Source organism: Orcinus orca, chromosome 21 (genome assembly GCF_937001465.1).
Source record: "Orcinus orca chromosome 21, mOrcOrc1.1, whole genome shotgun sequence".
Classification (NCBI taxonomy): Eukaryota; Metazoa; Chordata; class Mammalia; order Artiodactyla; family Delphinidae; genus Orcinus; species Orcinus orca.
This window is the reverse complement of record NC_064579.1, coordinates 2257224-2276972: the sequence shown is the minus strand read 5'-3', so window position 1 is coordinate 2276972 and position 19749 is coordinate 2257224. Positions and strand designations below refer to the sequence as shown.

Sequence of the window (19749 nt, the reverse complement as noted above, 5' to 3'; positions counted from 1 at the left end):
CCTTCCCTCTACAAGGAAACAGACTGGGAGATCAGGTCCCAAAGCCAGCAAGTGGTGGAGCCCATCTCCTTAAGCCCTGACCTAAACCTCTCTGGCACCATAAAAAGGAATGGAACCCATGGTCGGAAGTGGCAGCAGCCCCCAAGCTGTTCTAAGACCACTAGTGTGAGATACAGGGTTTTTCTTTTTTTTTAAAGCTTTATAATTAAAAAAAAAAAACAAACTTGACAGTATTTATCCATTTCCACAACCTAAAGGATTTTTATATTGTTTCAGTTATTGAGGGGCGATAAGAGATATCTGTGTCTCACCCAAGTGAAATATCAGAGCTACATCTGCACAGGGCGGTATGCAGACCTGGATGCAGGCCTGTGCAGACAACAAGCAAGACACAAATTCCAGGCAGTATTATTATCATCTGAGTCAGGATTCAGAACAATTAGTCTAATGAAGATAGTGTCCTATGTTTCCGGAGGCCACAATGAAGCCAGGAAGTGGTGAAATTTCCTTTTTTACTCTCTTTTTGCAGCATGAAAAGAATGTGGCTTTTCTCCTCTCTAAAGAAACAAAAATAAAGTCTTAAACCACACACTACAGGCCTAGACTAGTTACTTCAGGTTTAACAGTGGAATAACTTATGCGCCGCAAGTTTCAGATAAAAACCTGTTATATTTCAACATTTCAGCACCTTTCAAACACCTGTACTGGCAATCATGTAGCCTTTGAGTTAAAACCATCGCCTCTATAAAAGTACTTTAAAAGAGCCTACAATATTATCCTAGAATTTTCTCCTGTTTTGGAATTTAAGCACCTGAGAGAAGACATATGACAATCCAATTAAAAGGGTTTTGAAGTCCTATGGTACAACCTCTCACTTAGAGCAGGAATTCCTTCTACAGCCCCTGTCCGGGTCCCCCCATCATAGGCTTGAAGTCATTACTCTCCAAGGCGCCCACCCCATCACTGGAGAACTCTCACCAGAGCTCAGAGCAGGTCACAATCCTTTGCCTTGTGATGTCCACTCCGTCAGGTATTTACTGAGCACTTGTGCGTCCACACGCACGTCGCTCTTCAACACCCTCTCCTTCTGCTCCAACGACCCAACTCCTCCTCCGGTGGTTCCTCCCGCGACTTCTTTTCTCAGCCCACCACCGGTCTCCCTCCCCTGCTAATGTCTCACCTAAGCATGGGTCACAGGAGTAAACACATTCACCAGGTGTGGTCTAACATCTATTTTCAGCAGCCGCATCACAGAGAGGCTCACAGAAGCCTGTGGCCAAATAAACTCATAGCTCGTTTTTGTCTCAGATGCATGTGGGGCGTCCTCAACTCCTGCAGATGGTCCCTCCTGAGGCCACTTCATCTTGCTGGTTTTAGAACATTACCACAACCTGTTCAGATTATTCTGAATCCAGTCTGCTATGTGTGGTATTAGTCATCTCTCCTAGGTTGCTGTCAGCCTTCCTTGAGGAAACAGCCCTGTTGAAAATCTGATGAAAGCCATAAAATGTACACAGTTTTGCAATCAATATCAAATGATTCTTGGACCCCCATGAAGCCCATCCATTGGCCTGTTTAAGGTGAAACCTTAGGAATTCTAGGACCTATGAAAAACACCTACGGTCACTGGAATTCATTCAGATCCATTTCTAAAATAATTGATTCTCCTATCTAATGCCCAACTTAATACCCAGAAGAAGCCAATCAACTGGAATTCAACTGACCTTAACTCACTAATTCTATCAGAGAAGATATCCAGAAACTAAGAAATCTGCCCAAAACCAAACCACAGGTTTTAAGAATACTTTAGACACAAAAGCACAAGCACCTAAAGTTATACATACAAAGATACGTGTAGCATCACTGTTTGTAGTGACAAAAAAAATTGTGTGGGGAGAAACATCCTGAATATCCATCTGCAGGGCAATGGTTGAATAAATTATGGTGTGTTGAAAATTTTAATTCATTTTTTGGAAACAAGAGTTAGAGCTGATCTATTGACTTGGAGAGATACCCATGATATATTAAGGAGGAAAAGCAAGCTTCAGAATAATATATTGAGTATAATCCTACTTAAAAAGCAAAAAAAACCGACAAACCCTACATCCTTAGACATACTTTTCTGAATACAGGAAAAGGTGTGGAAGAATTCACATCTGTGAACATGGGTGGGGGATGAATTCTTTTTTTCTTTGTTCATCCTTGTATACTTTCACTTGTTACAAGCTAATGCTGCTTTTGCAAAGTAATAAATTCTAAAAAGAAAAGAAACTAAATAAAGCCGACAATAGGATCTATAAATAGACTCAGCTCTCTCATCCCAGCACTCCAGGCAGGTTTTCTTTTTCTTTGGCTGCACCCCACGGCATGCAGGATTTTAGTTCCCGGACCACGGATTGAACCCGTGCCCCGCACAGTGGAAGCATGGAGTCTTAACCACTGGACCGCCAGTGAAGTCCCAGGCAGGTTTTCTAAATGCCTAATTTCTCCCAAAGGTTCCCACCCACAGTATACCTTGGACGAAATCTAACTTCCTTTTTGACTTTTCAGTGATTCTGAGTTTTTTACTGTTTGGGGTACTTGATTCCATGTCACAGGCACTCTTCTGTAATACAGAGTAAAGCTGTGTTTTGTAGATTAAATGTGTCCACAATTCACAAGTGTGATTATTTTCCCCCTTAGGAAAATACGCACCTCAGCAGAGCCGTAAATAAAAGGTATGCGGAATCCACATTAGTCCAATATGCAGGAGATGGACGCATGAAGCACAAACACTAGCAAATTCTAAGGTGAAGACATATGAGCAGAGACGCCATTCCTGTTGGTTCAGGGGTTCTCAACCTTGGCTAAACATCAGAATTACCTGGAAGCATTTTTTAAAAGTACCAGTGCCTGGGCGCCACTTCCGGAGATTCTAAGTTAACTGGCCTGGGTGTAGGTACTTGTTTCATTTTTAAAGCTAACTAGATAATTCAGAGAGAGTTAAGAACCACTGCTTTTTACAGTTCATCCTCTTCCTTCCTTTCTCCCAATCTCTTACAAAGAGCTTTTTCTTTATCGGTTATTTCAAGGCTACATTTGGGAAAGCCAAAAGCGATCAACCAGCTGACCCTGTCCACCGTCTATAATTCACATTGTCCTTATGTGGACTTTTGATGCCCAAATTAAATAAAGTTACGTAAATCCATGGCTACCACAATTAAGGACCCTTCACATGTCAAAAGAGTATTTGTAGCTTCATCCGAATAATAACATCATTTATTATAAACTTTGGAGACAATGATTTTATGAAACATCTTAGGATGCCAAACATTATGTTGGAAAGCAAAAGTGCCAGCACTATTCTACCGATTATCTGAAATTTTGCCACATATTAGTCAATTAATGGACTTCCTGGTTTTTTGCGCTAATCTAAGTATTTTTAAAAATTCAGCTCTACCACATCGTAGAAAATTGATAAAAAAAAAAACCATTGCATGAACTATTTCCCCCATTCAAATTCAGTATCTGAGAACAATTATATGTCCAAGAAAATTTTTAATAAAGTATGAAAGGGGATTCATTAACAAAATGAAATATTTATTTAGTACATATTACATTACAGTACAAAAAAGACAGAATTCTATACTTTGGACGCATGCCACAATTTATACAGAAAGATAGTTTAAAACAAAGGACAATGTATATTATTTATATGATTTATAATGGCTGGTATTAACAAATAATTGTCTATATATATATCTACAAGTGTGGACGGCATTAGCATATATTTTCAAAGAAGCTTACAACGGTCCATCACATGAGTTTTGATCCAGGAATTGCACTCCTAAGCATTTATCCTAGTGAAATGAAAACTCAGGTCCACACAAAACACCTGTATACAAATGCTCACAACAGCTTTATCTGCAGTAGCCCCAAACTGGAAACCACCCAAATGTCCTTCCAAAAGACAAAAGGTTAAACTGTGATACATCCATACCATGCCAGTACTCAGCAATAAAAGGGAACAAACTTGATACACGCAACAGCGTGAAGGGATCTCCAGGGCATTATGCCGAGTTAAAAAAGCCAATCTCAAAAGGTCACAGGCTGCATGATTCCATTTATATAAGAGTCTCAAAATGACGAAATTATAAAGCTGGAGAACACGTTAGTGGTTACCAAGGGTTGGTAGGTAGAGGGAAGGATATAAAGAGGTAGCAAGCAGAAGCCTTGAGTTGATGGGTCAGTTGTGTGTCCTGGTTGTGGTGGTGGCTACAGAGATCTACACGCGATGGAACTGCACACACACACACACACACAAACACACACCACATATACATACATACCCACACATAGTCACACACACACCACATATACACACACACCCACACAGTCACACACACACCCCCCACATATACACACACCCACACGTAGTCACACACACACACACCCCTCACATATACACACACACCCACATAGTCACACACACACACCCCACATATACACACACACCCACACATAGTCACACACACACACCCCACATATACACACCCACCCACACATGGTCACACACACACACACAGTCACACACACACACACCCCTCACATATACACACACACCCACATAGTCACACACACACACCCCACATATACACACACACCCACACATAGTCACACACACACACCCCACATATACACACCCACCCACACATGGTCACACACACACACACAGTCACACACACACACACCACATATACACCAGTCACACACACACACACAATCACACACACACACACACCACATACACATACACACCCATAGTCACACACACCCACACATACCACATATACACACACCCACACCCCACATATAATACACACACACCCACAGTCACACCCACAGTCACACACACACACCACGTATACATACACACCCACACACCCCACATATACATACACACCCACACACAGTCACACACACACACACCACATATACATACACACCCACACATAGTCACACACACACACCCCACATATACACACACACCCACACATAGTCACACACACACACACACACACACACACACACACAGTGCATGTAAAACTGGAGAAATCTGAATAAGCTCTGTGGATTGTACCGAGGTCTATTTTCCACTTTTGCTCTGGTACTAGCTGCCTCTGGGGGAAACTGGGTGAAGGATACACGGGAACTCTCTGTATTTTTACAACTTCCTGTGAATCTGTAACCATTTCAAAACAAAAAGTTTAAAACAAGTTTGAGGGAAACATGAAGGTGGTGACTTACTTACAATAAACCGTTTTTCTTCATCTAAGTGAAGGTATAAACAAGTAAGGGGAGATATACCAGATGGCTGGAGAGGAAAAGATGACGAATAGTATTTACTGAGCATTTATCACGCACCAGGCACTACAGCTGATCTCATTCAACTCAACACTCAGTCCAGTGAGGTGGTGGCTGCTAAACAGCCTCACTTTTCAGATGAGTAAACGGAAAGGTAAGAAATTCAGTCAAGGTCACACAGCTGGCAAGTAGCAATGATGTCAAAGACCATCTCAAAGCAAAGAGGATGATTACTGTATCAAGAAGGGTTTAAGAAGTAGCTTAATATAGGCAGAGTAGGTGAAATACTACAGATGTAAAATCTTAAATACGCCCACAGCATACCTGCTGAACAGTGTGTCTTCCAAGAACTTAAATCCACAATACACATCAGCCCTGGATAACTGAATGCACGTGACCAGAGATGTATTTGAAACTGTGGTTATTTTTTTATCTTTTAAACTTTTGCTTAGAATTGAGAAGAAGAGTAACATTGATTTCTCCTCTTTAAAAGGTGCTCGCTGAATGGAAACAGGTAGATTAGAGGGAGCCAAAATTCGGAAATAATACAAACGAGGCACTCAAGGTGGGGGAAGTAAAGCTGATCGACTGTCACAAAGCCCATTCAGGAAAGAAAAGGGAAAGCTTGCAACCTCGTCAAATGCCAGGCAGGACAGTCTGAATGAGGCTAGAATAAAACCAGAATCCTCATACAATGAACAACAGGGGCTAGCAGGATGAATATTTATTTGCAATAAAATAGTTTTAAATACAGTAATGCAGTTAAGGTTGGCTTCAGTATGGCTTAGAAAAAGCAAAAGGAAACTTTCTGCCCTTTATCACTCCATCCGTAAATTCAATGCAAATAATAAGTGTGGGGGGGTAGTGGGTGGCAGTTTTAAACAAGATTGGCCACAAGCTGACAGATAAAGCTGGGTGATAGGGACACGGAGATTAATTCTCAAAGCAGCTTTTCGGGCCACTGGTGCCACCTGCACCACCAGCCCTGATCACATGAAAAAAAGCAAAAAGAAGGGAGGCAGCTACAGTGATAAACACACCACTGTTTTCCCAGGTCAGGTGGAAATGCTCACTCCTCAGAAATCTGCTTAAATATCCTTAAGAAAGAGTCAGGGACACCTAAAATGTAAAATGGGCAGTCCTTTTAACACTGCAACTTTTCCTGAAGGATCAAAGAATATTTTCTAAATACAGTTTTTGAACACTGTTCATCACCAGCTTGTTTACAATGGTGAGAAATCTGATACCTAAATTATCATTAAAGAGGGATTAAATATATTATGGTGTACTCTTACAATGGAATACCAAGGAGCTATGTAAAAAAAGGAAGACATTAACCGACAATAACAGGGTATGGCAAAGGGAGGCAGGAACCAGCTGAAAGCTCTCCAGATGGCCAAAGCTGGAACAATTTGAGCCAGACAGTAGTGTTGTGTCAGATTATAACACAAGTATAAATACCCACTGGTCTACACTGATATAAGTAAACAGACTGGATAAATGAATACCTGCGGAGAACAGACAAAGCTCCTGTGCTGCAGAATTCCAAATACTGTAGGTAGGTCCCCTGCCCTGCCCCAAAGAGGTGGAGCATGGCCCCCGACTCCTGACACGGGTGCTGCCTTCTTCCCAAGAGCACAGATGCGAAGGGGAGAAAGAGAGTAACTCCGCAGTACCGACACCTGACAAGCACCGCCTCAGTCAGGATACCAAGGTCAACGTCACACAGACAGCAGGCACCCTAGAAACGATGGGATGAAAACGGCTCTTGGCCCCAGGGGTTTCTCTCCCCCAAACACACAACCCCAGTGGAACCATGAGAAGAACATCTGCGAAGCCCCAGTTGAGGGGCACCCTACAACACCTGACTAGTACGCCCCCAAACTGTCCAAGTCATAAAAAACAAGAAAAGTCTATAAGAAACTGTCACAGGCATGGAGAGCCGAAGGAGACCTGAGGGCTGAAGTATGGAATCCTGGACGGGATCCTGGAACACAAAAAGACAGGAGGTAAAAAAGCTACGGAAATCTGAGGAAGCATGGACTTCGGTTAATAACGATGTATCAATATTGGCTCATTAGTTCTGACAAACACACCACACTAAGGTAAGACGTTAATGATCAGGGAAACAGGGAACTCTTGGCACCAGCTCTGCGATTTTCCATAAACCCAAAACTGTTCTAAAATAAAAGGATTATTTTTAAAAAATGAAAAAGAAAAATTTTCATGAAGATGTAAACTTATAATGCTGTGGAAGGATGGCCAATATATAATAAATGAAAGAAGAATTACTAAACAACGTGAATGTTATGGATCTATTTTTGCTTTAAAAATATACATATGTGTATTTATACACCAAAAAGTCTGGAAGACCAACTATACATCAAACCACATACCTAGTGATTTTCACCACCTCCTTTATACTTTTCCATAGTATTTGGTTTTGTTTTTCCACTAAGCATTGGTTACTTTTAACATTGAGCCTCATTATTCCCAGGTCAAGAACACAGTTGTTTTATTTTTGGGGAAAAAGTAGCTGTCCAGCATAGAATTAATAGAAACCACCTTAGCTCAAAATAAGATGCATTTATAAAACAGCTAAACTTTACTTTTTCAAGGGGAAATATTTTAAAGGCAGAACAGAAAAGTGATTGAAAGCATGGGATTTCATCAGACCTGGAGTACAATCCTGGTTTCACCATTTGCTGTCTGTGTGACCTTGGGCAGCTCAAAAACCTCCCTCAACATCCTTACTTTCACAGCGGGGAGATGTAACGCTCACCACAAACCTATGCATCTGCAGAACTGCCCTAACATTTATCTGCCTATTTATTTATCAATATAAACACATATTGCACATAATACATAAATGTATTTCATAACCTCAAATTTTATTAGAAAATTACCTGACTAGAAGCAAAGAGTTCGATGTATGTCAAGAGCCTGGCCCTACTGAGGCTCCATAATGGTAACTGTTGTTGTTATTAATAATAATAATATTGATTATTAAAATCCAAGAAAAAATAAAACACTATCAGAAAAAAATTTCATTTCTCAAAGTATATAATAAGGAGCACTGAAAGACAAAACCAACACCTCAGCTCGTCCTACACCATCTGCTGTGATGTCCCAAAGCCCTCTGCTAACTTAACTAGACATTCATTAGGGTGATTAAACATGTTAACATGCCCAGAGGACTGCTGTGGAGAATTTCCAGAGAATACAAGTGAAAGCCACTTGTCTAATCACAGCCGGCTTAAACTAAACTTTGGAATATTAATGCACCAAGTCTCCCTTGCTGTGGAAATGAATGTAACATCAATACAAATTAACACCAGCCATAAAATACAAATGAAACGGATTTAAATCCCTTGACTGTAAATAAGGAACTTTAAAGATGCTTTAGACAAGACATATATTTTCATCAAAATTCTGGGCTGGTAGTTCTAGCCCAATACTGATATTTAAAAATTACCCCAAATACAACACTTATAATACACAAAATCACGACAGAATAGACAAGTCTAATCATGCTATGAATTAGTGGACTTTTATAACAAGACTCAACAACACAGAACAGAAGAATCATTTGTTTCAAGTGAGAAGTTTACCCGGCGGGGTTATCCTATGGTCTAGGACATAGACCCAGATTTTAAAGAAATCAATCAACCATAATATAAGCAAAATAATATTAAATCACTGTGCCAATTTTTTCTACTACACTAGAAAATGCAGACTGTTCAGTATGGTTCTGTTAAAAGAAGTTAATTTAAACGCTTTTAAAATAACAAAAACATAGATATAATCTAGGAACTAAATTTAGGTTCGTATATATAACCCAGTGTTGTGATTACAACTCTACAAAGACTGATTTTATAATACACTCCAAAGTGTCTGTATCCAATAAATCTTACTCTAATTTTCCTGAGAGCAGTTGTTACGGAGACCTAGCCCAGTGATGTCATTCTAGCTGAACACTTTAAAACCTGTGGCATATTTCTGTCAAATATGCTTAACTGTAGCAAATTTTAAATTTGAGAATGGATGTGATGTATGGGAAGAAATCACCGTCACTGACAACTACACCTGGCAAGTAGACTAAGCGAAATAAACTTCTTTTGGTTAAAAAAAAAGAGGGGATTGACTACAAGGTTTTTACTAAGGTTAAGTTTTCCTAAAAACTATAAAACCAAATTTGAAATGGGAATTCCAGGCATGTGGGGCAGCAACATTATCTACATAATAAGAGTATGTTCATCTGCCATGTTCTCTACCGGGTGTTTCCTTCTCCAATTTTTAAATGATAACTGAATAATGGACCATACTGGTACCTCGTATATATTACCTCATTGAATCCATGTAACATTACTAGACAATTATCACCATTTCAAAGTGAAGACACTGAGCCTGAGTGCTTTCAGTAACTTGCCCAGTTCACACAGGTAATAAGGAGAGACCAGCAATTACTTCATAATCGCAATACACACACACGCACATCCCCCATTACCTACACATTACATCTGACTTTTTGAGGTTTTTGACCTCTACTTTCTGACTCTCCCAATTAATCTCTTCCTATGACAGCAGCTACTTACGTATATTTTTGCATCTGCCCTACTGTGTTGCAGTTGTCACTTATCAACATTCCCTACTCAACGATGAGCTTCCAGAGAGAACGGCTCACACCCTGCTCATCTCTGTAATCCCAGAACACAGTCCTGTATTTAGCACATCTGCATGCATTTCTTGTTAGTACTTAACAGCGGTTCTGATGCTGATTCTGCTAGCTGCTCACGGGTGGTGAACATTACAGAACCAGCTTCAAGATACCTGCCAACCACCACCTCAAGGAGGGCAGACGCAGGCAGAAAGGAGATCCAACATGATCAGCTTGAATCTGTAGGGCTGTTCTTACCATAGCATTTAGACACTACATTATGCGGTATATAGGGGTTTTCTTTTTCACGTTTAATAAAGCTGCATCTGCACTCACATTAGTCCACCTCCAGTAGTTCACTGCACAAAACGAAATTACAGGACAGCACGACACGCATAGTGCATGCAAGAATGAAGGAAAAATCTACAACAAGGTAAACCATCAACAGCAGAACGTTAAGATTTTGCCAAAAAGCTACCTTTTCATTACAACATGACTCCAGAGTCCAGAGGGGCAAGACCACACAATTTATACGCTTTCCCACACAAGAAACTAACAGGGTTGGTTATTCATGACATTTGGAGACTGGTACGGTATAATTACAAAATGACACAGGTTAATACTTAAGGAGACATCAAGTCTCTCAAAATAAAATGAATATTTACAAGATTAAGTTTCTGTTTTGTTATTAAAGTCCTGGAACTTCAAGGAACATATAAAAATATAGATGACTTAGTACTCAGATTAGTTAACAGAATTACTGATACTTTTTATTCTTTTAGGGGACCTTTTACCTACTAAATCTTAGAGTCTGCGGTTTGTGGTTTCCGTTTTCCGTCTATAGAAATTGATTGCGAGCCCTTTTGTGGTATTTATCTTTCTCTTCTCATCCTCCACCCGCCCCTACCCCCAAACCTGCTTTGGATGTCTGTCTTCTTTAATTTTTCAAGACAAGGCAGTGAAGTGAAATGGCATGAACTCTTGAATAAAGAGTTAAAAATGTTAAAATCATATGACTCTCCTCTCTTTAAAGTAGTATTAGTCTTCTAGAATACCAATCTAATTCTTAGAAGCAGAAAACACAGGAAGCTCAATGTTCCAAGAAAAGTTAATAATAATTGATTCATCCTGGCTACCCAGGAAATATACAGCAAGGACCTGTGTTCTATGCAAGTACAGACAACAAATGCATCTAGTAATACCTGCCACCCAGGGACAAGGAAAATAGAAAAAGAGCTCACGGAGCAAATGCACAAAAGGTACAGGAAGAAAACAGCATAAATGTAGGGCTGATCAGGAATCAGAGCTCGATGAAACCGTGACAGATCAGTGAGCTCTACAGACAGAAGCGGACGGAGGTGGTGGAGGAGAGGTCGTCACTGACGGGAGGTGACAGAAGTGAGCAGAGGCGAGGAGGAACCAGGCAGGGGTGAGAGGACAGGAACTAAATTACAAGAGGGGACAAGAAAGAACGGTGGGGCCGGCGCGGAAGGAGGCATGCCCAAGGAACAGACAGCATTTTTAATGGGAGACTGAGTCATAGAAAAAGGAAGGAAGGAGGCAAAATGCAAAGATACCAAACAAGAAATTCTGGACAAATGAGGAAAAATGTAAAAGTGAGACCAGGTGATAAATAGGTAGGGTAGAAAGGCAAAAAAAAGGATAAAGTAAAAGAAACCTCTGGGAAAGGAAATATTAAAAAAAAGACAAATGGTTTCTGGAATTTCACTATATTAAATTAAATTTTTAAACCTGTTCTTTTGTTTCTGTTTCTCGCTGCTGGGTAAAACTTGATTGCGAACAATGGTTTCCACAATCTCCAGAGGAGAAAAGTACTGATGAGGTCAACTGACTTAGTAGCAAAACTAAGAAGAGCTGAAAACAATAAAATTTACTTATGTCAGTTAACCATCTTAGCTCTAACCCACAAACTAATTTTCTTTCTTTCTTTTTTTTCTGTCAACTTGTTTCATCCATACCTATTTCCTCCCTCCTGTATTACTATTATTTTTTAACATCTTTATTGGAGTATAATTGCTTTACAATGGTGTGTTAGTTTCTGCTTTATAACAAAGTGAATCAGTTATACATATACATATATCCCCATATCCCCTCCCTCTTGTGTCTCCCTCCCACCCTCCCTATCCCACCCCTCTAGGTGGTCACAAAGCACCAAGCTGATCTCTCTGTGCTATGCGGCTGCTTCCCACTAGCTATCTATTTTACATTTGGTAGTGGATATATGTCCATACCACTCTCTCACTTCATCCCAGCTTACCCTTCCCCCTCCCCGTGTCCTCAAGGCCATTCTCTACATCTGTGTCTTTATTCCTGTCCTGTGCCTAGGTTCTTCATAACCTTTTTTTTTTTAGATTCCATATATATGTGTTAGCATACGGTATTTGTTTTTCTCTTTCTGACTTACTTCACTCTGTATGACAGACTCTAGGTCCATCCACCTCACTATAAATAACTCAATTTTGTTTCTTTTATGGCTGAGGAATATTCCATTGTGTATATGTGCCACATCTTCTTTATCCATTCATCTGTCGATGGACACTTAGGTTGCTTCCATGTCCTGGCTATTGTAAATAGAGCTGCAATGAACATTGTGGTACATGACTCTTTTTGAATTATGGTTTTCTCAGGGTATATGCCCAGTAGTGGGATTGCTGGGTCATATGGTAGTTCTATTTTTAGTTTTGTAAGGAACCTCCATACTGTTCTCCATAGTGGTTGTATCAATTTACATTTCCACCAACAGTACAAGAGGGTTCCCTTTTCTCCACACCCTCTCCAGCATTTATTGTTCCACAAACTAATTTTCACACTGACACATACACATCAATGACTTTAGTGACCAACTGCTTCATTTACTAATCACAAAAGCTTTCTCTCTCTCTCACTTTTTCTCCCTCTGTGCTTATCAGTATTTGGAGAAATCCCTGCTTCTTACTACTGCCCTAAAAAAGAAAGGGCAGAGTAAGAAGGTGACATTTACATCAATACTGCTAAAAAAAAAAAAAAAAAAAAAAGTCTGATGGAAGCTTAACACAAGGTTAAAACAATAACAGTGAAAAGATGCAAATTTCCTATAAATTTCTACGACCCACCTTATTCTGGACTCCTACATAACTGAAAACAGAACACAGAGATCATCCTTCATTTCCATCTAGAAACAATAGAAGAAAACAAAACACTTAACAAGAACATAAAAACAATAAGGAAGAGCTATTCTGAAAAAGAAGGGAAATTATTCTACTCTTAATCCTAGGAAATAACCAAGGGTAGAAGAGCTACCGTACCAAAGGTCTATTTATGAAGCTGTAATTCGTATAACTCTTATTTTTAAGCTGAAAAAATATAGTCATCAGATTTTCAGTCCAAAAAACTGTGCAAGGAAAAAAGCAGGCACACACAGAGGCTGAGAGGAAGATAAAGGAAGATGAACCTAAAGCCCCAAAGCTTTGAACAATCACTGAGAAGAAGCAGTTTCTCAATATCCCGCGCCTTGAGGAATTCTTCAGTGAAAGTCAATTTCTGAGGGCCAACATCCTATTATAAGCTCCCATTCCTCCTATTGTATCTACTGTTTCTCTATCCACACAGATTGAAACTCTGATAGTAAGCAGATTACCAGCTTTAGCAGCAGGGGAAAAATAACTCAAATATTATACACAAAAGCAATGGGGTAACAAAGACAATGTAAGAAACATGTAAAGAAATATGCTACAGTCTTGTTGCTCATATTTGCAGAACTATCTTCTTTCAGCTGCTCAAAAATCCTAAATGGCATTGGGCCAATTCTTGAAATTTGCCTTTTCTTCAGTTTTTTTTTTTTTTTTTTTTAAACCATTCTTCCATGAATATCGTAACGGGTCACTTGGCCATACAGTCCATTCACAGGCATCTGACATGATTATTTACTTCTGGAAACAGCTGCTGAATTCCAAGACACTGGGACACTTCTTGAAGGAACAAACCTGGTTCTCTGGTCTCTACTGAGGACACGGTGAAACTAGGATTCTTTGAACTCAGCGATGACACGGAAGCCAAGCTGTGCTGTTTCCAAGGTAAGATGCCTTGAAAAAAAAAAAAGCTAAAAATCAATCAGATTTTAATAACAAAAAAACTCTAATAAAGTAGTGAAAATTCTCACACAGTGTTATATTTTCGCTAAGACTGAAAAATAAGTAACTCAGATAAAAAATTTCAATCCTTCACTTCAACTCTAAATATATTTTCAAAAAAATTTTATAGGGCATCACAGGTTATACAATTAAAAATACTGCAAATAATTGACTGTTCCTGAAATTAACAAAAAATAGCCATTAAAATTGTAAAGAAATTCTGGTGACTGACGTTTTGATGTTTACCATGGCCAGGATAGAAGATGGGCTTTGAGAAAACACTATTTCTCTGCGTTCATATCTTATTTGGAAATGGTATGAACAAGCATGATTTATACTGAGCTATAAAGTGAGCTACAGAACTGATGACCTGGAAAATTTCTTCTAGCCATAAAATTCTGAAATTGCATACTATCTGGTGATAAAATCTTGACACCACTGAACCAGCTGTAGGCAAGCCATTTGACTTTTCCCTGATTTTCTCATCTATAAAATACAGGGCTGGGGCTTCCCTGGTGGAGCAGTGGTTGAGAGTCCGCCTGCGGATGCAGGGGACGCGGGTTCATGCCCCGGTCCGGGAAGATCCCACATGCCGCGGAGCGCCTGGGCCCCTGAGCCATGGCCGCTGAGCCTGCGCGTCCGGAGCCTGTGCTCCGCAATGGGAGAGGCCACGAGGCCCGCGTACCGCAAAAAAAAAAACAAAACTCTAAAATACAGGGCTGGTTCTTCTTACATGAGGAGATGGGTACTAGGGTCACCGGAGGATGGCTTAAAATACAGATGCCTGCCCAGCTCCAGCTCTAAAGAGCTCTAACCTCTGGGATTAGGCAAAGGCATCTGCTCCTGTTACTGTATAACGAACCCTGGGTCATTCTATCTACACTCATACTTAAAGAACCACCACACTAGGTCACGTTCGGGATGCAGCTCTACAGCCCTAGGAGTCATAAAACAGGGCAGTAGGGATGCCATTACTCCAGCTTGACAGGTTTAAGACAAATGAAATCACTGTGTCATTTTCTCCTTCCCTAAAAATCCCCCGTTCAGAGAAGATGCCAAAACTAAGATTAAGGCTAACGTGCCAAATGGATAAACACTTCAATGGAGATTATTTTTAGCCCAAATTGTCCCAACTATATCCTCAGATATTTAAATAGAACACAACTGCAGGACGATATTCATAGTCATAAGCTGCTGCTCTGACAGGCCATCCCAAAACATGAGCTGATGTGAAAATGATAGCAGCAACATGCCATTTCTTACTCAAGTTATAAAGCTGCCCCCAAGACAAAGGTCACACCCCCCTCCCCAGCAGAAGCGACATGTCACGCAGAACATCGTACCTGCAGAGCTGCTAACCGGGGCTGTGGCCCAGGCTTCACTCCAGGGCACCTCCTCCTGTGATTCCTGGACAGCGGGTATGGTGACGTGTGTGCTCCCCTATCGGCCGAGTCATGTGGATTCAATGGGCTCTGTTGGTGCCCAACACCCCCAATATAATATTGTCAGCTCCCGACTAAAGGGATACAAAACTGGGCTTTCAGAGTAAACCACTTTGCTTCATCTTGCTGGATTTTGTTTGCAGGCCCTCATCCAAGTCCACATGGCTTCAAAGTGACCTCACTCCAGGTTTGTCACCAAACCAACAGTGCCGTTAAGTTTTTTTCCACCAAATGAATATTACTTGGTTGGAAGAGGCCTCCGGGCCCCAAGAGTGTGTTCTACTGTCCAAGACAAGCTGAAAAAGTGGGTCAAGATTTCACAAAAGGACGAGGCAAACGGACAGATGGGCACCGGAAGCCTTTAGTAATGCTCCCATCCTGGTAAATTACATTCACTAGGGGTTCTTTCACATGAGTTATTTGACACAGAATTAGTACCTTAAACAGTCACTGCCCTTTGTCCTGGTGAATCACTGTCCTAGAATTCAACAGCTACCAAGAGTCCTAGTCTCCCTCAGCTTTGAGGTTCAAAATTTGGTTTTTCTCCTCTTGCCTTCAGTCATTTCAAAATACAGTCCCCTCAACCATTTCGTTATCAACCTCTTCTGCCTGGAAAGTCCAGCATTGTTTCTGCAGCTCAAAGTCATTGCCACCATGTATGCTACTTTGAAATTTTTAAAGAGCTTCCTTTACAGCTGAGAAACTAGGGTCAACTTTTAGCTCTCTTTTCTGTCTTTGATAAAGTAAAACTCCCCAGAGAACCCACACTGATTCAAGAGCCAGGCTGCCTGGGTTCATATGCCACCTCCCTGCTTACTACTCACTTTGTGGTCTCGGGCAGGTGACTGAATTACCTCCCTGTGCCTCAGCTTCCTCATGTGAAAAGTGGGATTATAACTGTACCTACGTCAAAGGACTGTTGTGAGAGTCGAATATGTTTACATGTAAAAGCACATTGTAAGCACTACATCAACGTTAGCTATCATTATGTGCTTTATGTAACTCCAAATTCTCTTATTGTTCCACGTGTGTACACGATGTTTGCCCAACTGAAATACTACCTACTCGAGGACTGGGACCACATTTTGAATATTTCTGATGTTCCCCCCATGGCACCTAATACTCACTCAATAGGTAAAAATAAACCTACTCGGTACAAATTATTATACTGGATGAACAAGGAAGTTCTCAAACACAGACCTGTGTAAACATGTATTCCCTGCCCTCGAGTAGCCTGTATTTTGGGTGGGGAAACAAAACACAGGAAATGGTCATGCAACAATATAAAGCCATAAATGATTAAATGCCAAAGTATGTGGTTTAAACAGCTACCATTCAAAGGGCTCACTGTGAGCTGGGACTCTGGAGAGGGCAAGCCTGCAGTGGCCCTGCCCCTAGAGGTGACTTGGATTTCCACGACAGGTGGGAACAGAGAGAGGATTCCAGCATATCTGCTCATTCCACAGATATTTACTGCACACCTTCCGTAGGCCGGCCTCTGTCCTTGGCTCTTGGAATACGGCCATGAGGGACCCAGAAACGGCCCCTGCACCATGGGACCTAAAAGGGCACTCACTCCACGTGAGAGCCAAGTTCTGAAGTAAGGAGGAAGGGCCTGTCCTCCAACCCGATGAAACACAACATCCCTTAAATGTCTCGTGAACAGGAGCCAATGCTGGCATTACAGTCACTCCGGCTTCCAACAATGGCAAACATACAGAAATTAATAACTTTTCATGTACTGTATTCTAAATATCTTCCATTGTTTATGAAGCACATTAAGGAGATATTCTCCATATTTCTGGATACAAATAACATATAAGAGATTTACAGACACACACAGTATTACTGGAACAGTTTTCGTAATAGAGGCTGCGGAGGCCCAGCTGCTCAATCTTGCCCAAATGAAAGCCTATTCATTAAAGCCCTGTGCTTTGTCTCCTCCCGCCCTTTTCCCTTCTTCTTCTACTAGTGGCTGCCCACAGATATCAAATATCTACTAGAAAAGTGCCTGAAGATGCATGTGTTGGCAGGAATCAGTTAGTCACGATGGGTGGAAGTGTTAACACATGCATCTTTTTCTTCCTACATCCGTCCACTCATCTCCTCCCAGAAGAGAACGCCTTCAGGTAAAGGAACCCTCTTATAAATACCGACTGGCAAAGCATTCTCACTCCTTTCTTCTGCGACGATGGACCACTATCTGAAGATGCGTTAAGTCCAATACGCTCTAATCACAAATATGACACATTTCCAAGCGCTTCGCTCATCCTCTGCAGGCCTCTCACCCAATCCTACTCTCCCAAGATGCAAACTGCTGGATCCCACCATCATTCTCGTCATTGTTACGCCTACATAAATTATTACATTGTACCTTTGGAAACACAGAATAAACTTCTTGATTAAGGAAGTCAAAACTACTCAATTAAATCCAGTCAAAAACTTAACTTCTTCATGCACAAAGTACTGGACTCAAATATGTTTAAGACATGTAAAGGCAAACTGAAAAGTAAGGTAGAACCCCTACAACGTAGATTACTTAACATTCTCAACATCTACATACCCATGAAAGTTAGACTCATCAACAAAGTAACAGCCAACCCAGTTTTTTATTTCCTTGGTTTGGTACTGGAAAATCACATTCCTGTTTGACTGTCATTCGTTAACCCTTAATTAGGAATGTTGCTTAGAAACTATATATGGAAAAAGGGCACCTTTCAGAAGCGACCATCAAGGCTTTCCCAACATTTACTTTTTTCCAACATCCAAGCATAGCCTGTTCATTGGGTGACAATGACATGTAATGGGAACTCTGATAAAGAGACACAGGGCTTTGGAAACTATTGAATACCCCAATAAAGGGACTAATTGCAGTTCTGTGCAAATGCAAAGCCTTCTTCCAACTTGAAAAACACATTAAATTACTCTATGAGTCATTTTATATTGCCCACACCCTTATTTTACAAAAAACAGAAACAGAAGCAATTAATGTACATATTCCGCATTTGGACACGTTCAAATCAAACTCGTGTACTCAAGTATTTCTAAGCAACCTATGTTTATGCAAAAAGTTATCCGGAAGATTAAATGAGATAAAGCATGTAGACCATTTGGCAAAGGCCTGGCAAGCAATCAGTACTCAACATTGCACATTATTATCGTTCCTAATTTTCCAACTCTGTAATCATACTAAACAGTTACAAATTTATGCACGTGATTATGTATATATAATATATATAAACGAATATGTGTTACTACTAGAAATAAAGCTTTTATGTTATGTACCAAGCAATGCTCTTCATCCAGACAGAGGTGAGTTTAATTTTAACAGAATGATCCACAAAGCAGCAGAGAAAGCTGGCTAAGGGGTAGGATGTTAAACGTTACCTCTAATCTCTGCTTATCAATTAAGGATACAGCCTCTACATGGCCTAGTATGAATTATAATCAGCAGTCAGCTGATCCTAGAGAACTCGCTCAAAATGAATAGTTAAGACCTCAAGCACGTGGACAAGTGGCCATTTATTTGCAAGGCTGTGCCAACCACTGAAATCTGATTACTTCAATACTCATGCTGAAATCCTACATAAATTCATTACTTGTCTCATGCTAGAATTTTGCAAGTCCTTACAAAAATTTTAAATATCCAAAAGTCACTTAAACTGACAAGACTACAGCATCCTGGGCACATCCAGTTTTTAGAACACTTCAATAGCCTCGGCCACGCATCATTTATTATGACAGGGAAAATGCAAAGCCAGTGACAGCACGTGCTTTCCTAAGCAAATATTAAAAATAACCATATGCCCTCATTACGAAAAAGGAAAATCTTCGCGTTCCCAGCTTAATCTCGACCCGGGGCCAATGCACACTCCCACCTCCCACGCCGAGACGCCGCCCGGGCGCGCCGAGGTGGGGCTGGAGGCTGCTCGCGCTCTCGGGAGGACCCGTCCCCTCTCCCCGCGCGCTGGGACGCAGCGCGGCCAGACCCACGTGGACTCCAGGCGACGGCGGCCTGACCCACCGCCGGGGTCGCCGCCCAGGGTCGCGGGGAGGGGCCGGGGGCGGGGCCAGCGCCGCGCCGCTAGGCCGGGGAAGGGAGCCGGGCTGCACTCACGCGCCCGGGGGGCGGCACCGGGGCCGTCGCGGCGTCCCTCCGGTTCGCACACTGAGAGGG

At 41.1% G+C, this 19749-nt stretch overlaps 1 protein-coding gene across 7 annotated transcripts in view; it reads right to left on the bottom strand.

Annotated features, from left to right (window-relative positions):
• Nucleotides 1-19749, bottom strand: part of SLC20A2 (solute carrier family 20 member 2) — a 104445-nt gene that overhangs the window by 84533 nt on the left and 163 nt on the right. Inside the window, exons 1-3 of one of the 7 annotated variants that reach the window (XM_033415405.2) lie at nt 15474-19673; nt 13984-14082; nt 13114-13172 (exon numbers count right to left, since the gene is read on the bottom strand). The exons of 1 other annotated variant lie outside the window; for it this stretch is intronic. The gene's annotated coding sequence lies outside the window, so the exon portion shown is untranslated. 5 more of the 7 variants (XM_033415399.2, XM_033415401.2, XM_049704194.1 and 2 more) reach the window with 5 other exon arrangements.